Here is an 8,929-nt window from a genome sequence, read left to right on the forward strand (position 1 = left end):
CATATACACGTTGAGCCTATTCCTTGTTATACCTGATTATAGAGCCGCTCAGCTCTATACTCGACAGTCTGTCACTGAGAGTACCGTGACGGTGGGGGCATTTATGTCTGTCTACTCTGGTGTACTAGACGAGTGTGGTTGCACCCAGAGGTTGATCCGTGCGGTGGCAGCACTCATGTGGCGCCGTTACTGAGCATGACTTTTCAGATGACCCTTTTACCAGTCATCATGTTGCATGCATCATATTTATACGTGTACTCTTGTTTATGTACTGGGCATTAGCGCTCACGTCCTAGTTGTTATCTTGGACACCCCATTCCATGGGGCAGGTCGCAGGATGGACAGAGGTGGTAGTTCGAGGCAGGACTAGGAATCAGGAGCCTACAGGGGATATTTTATACAGCAGGATTTGATATAGCTGTATAATGTTTATCTTTTAAGTTTTTTCGATATGGTTGTATCACTACAGATTTAAGCCTGGATTTATTTTACTAAGCTGATATGTAAATTATGGTTTTGTTTCCGCACGTTTTACTCTGTTAAGTTATTTTGCTGTATTAAGTTTAATGCATGCTATTAGTTGCCAGTTAGTAGGTGATACCATGCAGGGTCACTACATTTTTGGTATCAGAGCATGCTTAGATTTTGGGATTAGTACTTGGGATTAGTATTGAGTAATTCTTGCGCATTTGGGATTTTAATGTGCAATTCTTTTCAGGATATGGCTGACGAGAGTCACGGTAGTGTTGGCCAGGGAGGTGGTCATCATCATCGTCATCACCGCCATCATGATGATCAGCATCGTCATCATGAGGGTAGATGTCGCTAATCTATCAATAAATTTATGCAAGTAAGACCGAAACCTTTGGTGGGAGGCGAGAATCCTGAACAGGCGAGGAGTTGGATGTCTAAAATCGAGAGTACTTTTCGTGCTTTCGATTGCACTGAGGATCAAAAGCTGAAAGTTCTAGAGTTTGTTCTAGAGGATCAAACACGTTTTTGGTGGGATGCCAAAGTTACACAAGCACGTAATGAGAGAGGACAGGTGACTTGGGGAGATTTCTGTCACAAGTTTCAAAAATTGTATTTTCCTCCGGCTGTTCGCCAAGCACGATCGATGGAGTTGCTTACTCTGAGGCAAGGATCAATGACTATTGATCAATATCAGCAACGATTTCTTGATATGCTACCTTTCAGTCCTCATATCAGTAATAGTGATGCGTCGAAGTATGATATATTTCTACAAGACCTGAACCAAAGATATCTACGCACAGGTTGTCATCTGTGATGATCCTGTATCTTTTGAGACTTTGGTGAACCGTTGCCGTCTTGTGGAGACCAGCAACAGGCGTGCACAATTGATGATGCCTGCACAGCCTAGTGGATTTATTGAGCCTCAAGCTCAATCTGTTATGTCATATGGACCTACGTCTTCTTTTACTCCTACTACTTCGTCTGGTTCTCGTGGTTCACGAGGTATGTTCCGTTTTGGAAAGTGTTGGAAACTGGCGAGTTCCCAGACCAATCACGATTGATACCCGGTGCAGCGGAAGTTCAAAATTTTTCTCATGGAACGATTCCATGGTGTGGGTATCAACCATACAACGATTGAATTATTGTGTGTGTAAAATTCAAATAACAATTAATTAAATTTTACCTACAATCTCGCAACGAGATTACTGGACACCAACAGATTTTATCTGCTCTTGTTGTCTCTCCCTGGAACCGATGAACTCCTTCAATCAGGTCCACGAACAGAGGTTTAATCCCTCTGATAGATTGCACTAGAAAATCTATCAGAAGTTTTCTACGAAGAGAATAAACGAATCTGATTCGTTATTCCTTACTGCGATTCAAAATCACAGACCGGAAAATCTCGGGCAGAGTATGGGGAGGGTTCGGCCGAAACAATCTTTGAGAGGAACTAGGGTTTTCGATTTTTTCTCTCAAAAATTATGACCTGTTGTGTTTAATTTCTGTACTGCAATAACTTATTTATAATGCAGGCCACTAACAGCTTAGGGCCCATTAGTCATAAGTTCAGGCCCGACAAGCAAAGCCCGCTCGTTCAGAAATTAATATAAAATTCATCGTGACTCCTATTGATGAACCGATTTCACCAATGTGTACAGAAACCATTTCTGCACATTTTAAAGTCAAAATAAATTTTCCTGAATCCGAATTCAGTGGTTTCCTAAAATGTCCATCCCTATGTCATTTTAGGAAATCCTACTCCCTTACTCTTATTTAAGAAGTCCAACTCCTTAGTTCATTAAATTTAACTCTTTAAATTTAACTATCTCAACGGGGATTAAAACTCCATTACACTGTGTGACCCTCAATGGTTCAGGGATACAGCTAGCCGTGGGCTCACAACTCCTTGTGACTCGGAACAACACTTTCCGACTCGCCCAACGAATCATGGTAAAGCGCCTAGCAACATCGCCCCATGATTCCCTAGGTATCACTGATAGTGCCTACAAGAACCAGTAGATTTTGGTTAGCGTACAGTACGGTCCCTTCATCCATATATCCCGATCGAATCAACAACCATTGGTATATCGAGAGTCGCTCAAGATTCGATAACTATGCAATACATCTTGAAGATCAAATTAGTGACATCGTATGTGCTACTAAGAAACCATTTCTTAAATCACATCAAGTACTCTGGCCAGAGATTTGTCACACTAATATCTCCTCAGATCGCATAGGATATCCACACTCGCAAGTATGTGGTGAATCCTTGACAACAATGCATTGACTCCTATATGTGTCGTAACTGTACCCAATCTCGACACCTGATGACCCCCATAGAGTCGGTAAACGAGTCAAAGCACAGCACTAGCATATAGAGTCTCCATGATGTTTCAAGTCGTAAGGACTAATGGTGTACAACCAAAACCGCGGACTTTATCCACTCGATAAGTGATAACCACTTGGAAAGTCCGGATAGGGTAGTTCGATTATTCATCCTATGAATATCCATTTGCATGCTTCGAACATCTCCATGTTCCCTACCAATGAAACGTGGTACTCCGCATCGCAAATGCTAGTCTCAAACTCGAGCGATCCTTATCCTTATTATCGGACGGCTCAATCGACTAGGAACGGTTTTAGAATATACAGTGACTATAAGATGTATTTCATGATAGACATCTCCATGTTCTACCACATCTTACATACACTATAGTATATTCAAGGTCTTTATCAAAACAACAATTGTATATCACAATATAACAATATGAAGTAATATAAAGTCATTGCCATTAATAAAAGTGTAAATAATATTAAACAAAAGATTGTTTATACAAAGAGTCATCAAAGCCCATAGCCACAAGTTGGCTCACTGGGCACCCACTCTTTCAATCTCCCACTTGCCCTATAGCCAACTAGTCATACTACGTAGACCCATTGCTTCGCGATGTTTGTCAAACAATGGTCCTGGCAAGGGCTTAGTAAGTGGATCAGCGATATTGTCTGCAGAGGCCACTCGTTCGACAATGATGTCTCCTCTTTCCACAATCTCCCGGATTATGTGGTATTTCCTCAGTACGTGTTTGGATCTTTGATGAGACCTTGGTTCCTTTGCTTGAGCAACGGCACCCGTGTTGTCGCAGTACACCGGGACTGGACCAACAAATTCAGGAATGACGCCCAACTCTTGGACAAAATTCCTCATCCAAACGGCCTCTTTAGCAGCAGCTGATGCTGCAATGTATTCAGCCTCAGTGGTGGAATCCGCTGTGGTGTCCTGCTTGGAACTCTTCCAAGAGACAGCACCGCCATTGAGCATGAACACAAATCCAGAGGTTGACTTCGAGTCATCCACGTCACTTTGGAAGCTAGAGTCGGTATAGCCTTCCAATTTCAGTTCTCGTCCTCCATAAACCATGAACATATTCTTAGTCCTTCGCAAGTACTTAAGAATGTCCTTCACGGCTTTCCAATGCATTTGACCAGGATTAGACTGATATCTGCTCGTGACACTCAGAGCAAATGCTACATCCGGTCTGGTAGATATCATCCCATACATGATACTACCTATAGCTGACGCATATGGTACATGTGTCATATTCTCTATCTCTGCATCAGTCTTGGGACACATAGACTTGGATAGAGAAACTCCATGACACATGGGTAGATGTCCTCTCTTGGACCCATCCATTGAAAACCGTTTCAATATGGTGTCGATGTAGGTTGATTGTGTGAGTCCTATCATTCTCTTAGATCTATCTCTATAGATCTGTATCCCAAGAATGTAGGATGCCTCACCCAAATCCTTCATCGAGAATCTACCTGATAACCATATCTTTGTTGACTGCAACATCCCTACGTCATTCCCAATGAGTAGGATGTCGTCAACATAAAGTACTAAGAATGTCACCGCATCCTTAACTACTTTTTTGTACACGCAAGGTTCCTCCGGGTTCTTGATGAAACCAAAATCTTTTATTGTTTCATCAAATTTCTGGTTCCAACTTCTTGATGCTTGTTTTAGACCATAAATTGATCTCTGAAGCTTGCATACCTTATGCTCGCTTCCCATGGATGTGAACCCCTCAGGCTGCTTCATATAGATTTCCTCCTTAATGTCTCCATTAAGAAAAGCAGTCTTCACATCCATTTGCCATATCTCATAGTCATACCATGCAGCTATGGCAATAAGGATTCTTATGGACTTGAACATAGCAACTGGTGAAAAGGTTTCATCATAGTCAACTCCTTGCCTTTGAGTATAACCTTTCGCCACCAATCGCGCCTTGTAGGTCAATACCTTACCATCAGGCCCAAGCTTTCTTTTGTAGATCCATTTACACCCTATTGGAACAATTCCATCGGGAGGATCTACTAAAGACCAAACTTGGTTTGTATGCATCGAATCCAATTCTGACTGCATAGCTTCAAGCCATAAATTCGAATCCGCATCAGAAATTGCTTCCTTGAAGTTTCTTGGATCACATCCAATGTCGGGTTCATCTTGATCCCCTTCAAGAAGAAGACCATATCGAATAGGAGGTCTAGAAGTCCTCTCGGATCTTCTAGGTTCAGGCGTGTCCAGCAATGGTTCCTGAGGTGTAGGATCGTTATTTTGTATTTCGGGTTCTTCTCGAACCTCTTCGAGTTCCATCATCTCGCCTTTCTTATCCAATAAGAACTCCTTCTCCAAGAAGGTGGCATTTCTAGAAACAAACACCTTTGTTTCAGCAGGATAATAGAAATAATATCCGATTGAATTCTTCGGATACCCTACAAAATAACATAAGCTGGATCGACTATCCAACTTATCTCCCACTGTCCGCTTCACGTAAGCAGGACATCCCCAAATCCTCAAGTACGAATACTTAGGAGCTTTGCCATTCCATAACTCGTATGGTGTTTTGTCCACTGCTTTAGTGTGGACGTTGTTCAACAACAATACCGCCGTTTCAAGCGCATAGCCCCAAAACGAAGGTGGAAGCTCAGTGAAGCTCATCATAGATCGAACCATGTCCAACAAAGTTCGATTACGACGCTCCGATACACCATTAAGCTGTGGTGTCATAGGAGGAGTCCACTGAGAGAGAATCCCATTCTCTTTCAGATAGTCCACAAACTCGGTACTTAAGTATTCTCCACCTCGATCCGATCGAAGTGCTTTAATACTTTTACCTAGCTTGTTTTCTACTTCAGCCTTGAATTCTTTGAACTTTTCAAATGCTTCAGACTTATATTTCATTAAATATAAATACCCATACCTTGAATAATCGTCAGTAAAGGTAATGAAGTAGGTGTGGCCATATTGAGTCCCAACTCTAAATGGTCCACAAACATCTGTATGGATCAAATCCAACAGATTTTGACTACGCTCAGGCTTCCCCTTAAAAGGAGATTTAGTCATTTTCCCTTTTAGACAGGATTCACAAGTAGGTAGAGAGTTAATATCAGACATATCAAACATGCCCTCTCCCACTAGCTTGTTCATCCTCCTTGAGGAAATATGACCTAGCCTAGCATGCCAAAGGTTCGCCGGGTTTTGACTATCAATTTTCCTTTTGTTTGTTGTCGCCAGTTTATCAATATAATTTATTGGAACGTCTTCTAGTTTTAAGTTGTATAGATCGTTTTCAAGTTATCCATTTTCAATCAAACATTCATTCTTGTAAATATTGCAAATCCCATTCACAAAATTGCAAGAATAACCATCTCTATCTAGCATAGAAACAGAAATAATGTTTTTAATTAAATCCGGAACAAATAAAACATCTCTTAAAAATAACTTAAAACCGTTCTGCAAAAATGTCTCCTATAGCTTTGGATTTATCTCTGGAACCATTCCCGAGCCTTGACTGGGTCTCACCCATCCTTAGCCTATTACTTCTTGTCATCATTTGCAACTCATTGCAAATATGAGATCTACATCTGGTATCCAATACCCAAGAAGTAGTATTAAGAAAAACATTTTAATGTAAAACATACCCTTTGCAGTTCGCAACTGCTTGAGGTATTCCTTGCAGTTACGTTTCCAATGACCGGGTTTCTTGCAGTGATGGCAAACTTGTTTAGACTTGTCCAATTTTGCATGTAACATTTGGCCTTGAGATCATGGTCCAACCATTTCTCTAGTTCGGCCAACCTTTCGGCAGTTACATCAGCCGGGGCTGTTTTCGGAAAAGCCTTTTCTAACACTTTAGAAAATCTTTTCCGAACTTAGGACAATCTTAACTTATGGAATCATTCTGTATTGTTTGCGCCAATAAGTTTGTTTTGTTGGAGAATAGAAACATGTGGATTACTGAGATGAAACAGACAATTATCGATGATTGTTTAAGCAATTTACTAAGACATAAAATAGGCGAATTTAATTTTATGAATCTCACTCCCACTATTTTAACGATTTCACCACCCTCTAGTGAAAACGGGAAACTTTTTCCTTAGTGAGAACATGGAGTCCAATTGACAAACTTATGGTCCCGAATAATATCAGCCAACCATAATTCTCAAAAGGTAGAGCCCAATTGCTTCCAAAGCAACCCCCATGTATTTACCTCATGTCCAATAAGGGCCCAATAATATGACGCCGTTTAAAGTGACATGTCAAGATGACCCATCAATATTAAGTTGTGATGGACGGTCGCCATGTGGATCCCCCAATAATATGAGCCGATCCCATGGGAGTTCCACCCAACTTACAACATTTGTCGATCCAATGTACAGCTTTCCGACGGACGGGCCCCCCCAATAATATGAGCCGGACCGTATCCGCGGGTAGCATCACATACATTGACCGTTGATGGAAGGTAGGAACATTTAAACAATATTTAAATTTCCTTTATTTATCTTGATATATATTTTAAATCATATTTAAAATGAGGGATTTTATTTATAAAAATATTTGTCTCATCATATTTAATTTATTGCATGCATTGCCGGATTCACGCAATTTATGTCTAAACATGCATACAATCATAATATCACATATTATATAGGATGATCGATTCCATTTCTAATTGACCCGTGGTTGCCAATCACGGGTCTTAGTCCAATCCTAGGTAATATGCAGTATGCAAATGCAATCCTATTACATATGCTTCCAATTTACATTTCTTCAGTCTTCATTGTCTGCTGGGCCCACCATCTTCAAATCTTGATCTCCCACTAAATCTAATGTATTTACAATAAATAACAATGACAAGTAGGGGATACATTTTTAGGGGTTGGGAACGGGCTATAAACCAAGCCCACTTTTATTACATATGACATTCATATCGGGCCATAAACCAGGCCCATTAATAAAACCAACAATAATAAAGACAAAATGTAAATTCCTAACATACACCTACAAAATTGGTCATGGCAATCGATCATCCTTATCCAATAACATTTAATTCAAAATTAATTTATTGGATAACATGCTGTGGCAATTCAAATTTAAACAAGATAAAATCATATTTTATATATAAAATCTCATTTCACATATAAAATCATATTTTATCTCTATATTAAATAAAATCATATTTTATCTATAAAATCCAATTTTACAAATAAAATCATATTTTACTTAATATATCATAAGATCATATCTTATCATCAATTGTACCAAAATAATTGATTTCAAAATTCAATTTACGGATAAAATATTAAAATTTTCCAAAAATTCAAATTTATCCAAAATCAATTTTAAAATTTACGGACTCGAACAATTCGATCCGAAATCTCGTGAACCAATCAAAAACAATTTTTGACCGGACCAAAAATAAAATTTTAAATATTAAAATTAATTTTAATAAAAAATAAATTTTTCTCGCGGGCCGCCCGGGACACTCCCGGGTTGGCCCGCACCCGGGGCGCGGGCCGGGGGCAGCCCGGCTGCCCCCTTAGGGCAGCAACAATTGCTGCCCTGGCGGCGCCTGGCGCCGCCCCTGGGCGGCGCTGTGCGCCGCCCCTGCGCAGCGCCCAGCGCTGCGCTGGGCAGCGCACAGCGCTGCCCTGGGCGGCGCCGTGCACCGCCCTGGGTGGCGACGGTTGCCGCCCTGGGCGGCGACGTGCGCCCCCTTTGGGAGGCGCCGTGCGCCTCCCCCGGGGGCACCGACCATCGCCGCCCCCTCCGGGCAGCGATCCAATCGCTGCCCGGGTTTTGCCCCGAAAAAAAAAAAATTTTTTTTTTTTTATTTAAAAATATTTATTTTGTTTCAAAAACCGAGACTCAAAAATTTTGTACAATTGATTAATTCAATCGTTTGATCTGAGCAACCTGGCTCTGATACCACTGTTGGAAACTGGCGAGTTCCCAGACCAATCACGATTGATACCCGGTGCAGCGGAAGTTTAAAATTTTTCTCATGGAACGATTCCATGGTGTGGGTATCAACCATACAACGATTGAATTATTGTGTGTGTAAAATTCAAATAACAATTAATTAAATTTTACCTACAATCTCGCAACGAGATT

The sequence above is a fragment of the Henckelia pumila genome, chromosome 2, assembly GCF_033568475.1.
Source record: "Henckelia pumila isolate YLH828 chromosome 2, ASM3356847v2, whole genome shotgun sequence".
Lineage (NCBI taxonomy): Eukaryota > Viridiplantae > Streptophyta > Magnoliopsida > Lamiales > Gesneriaceae > Henckelia > Henckelia pumila.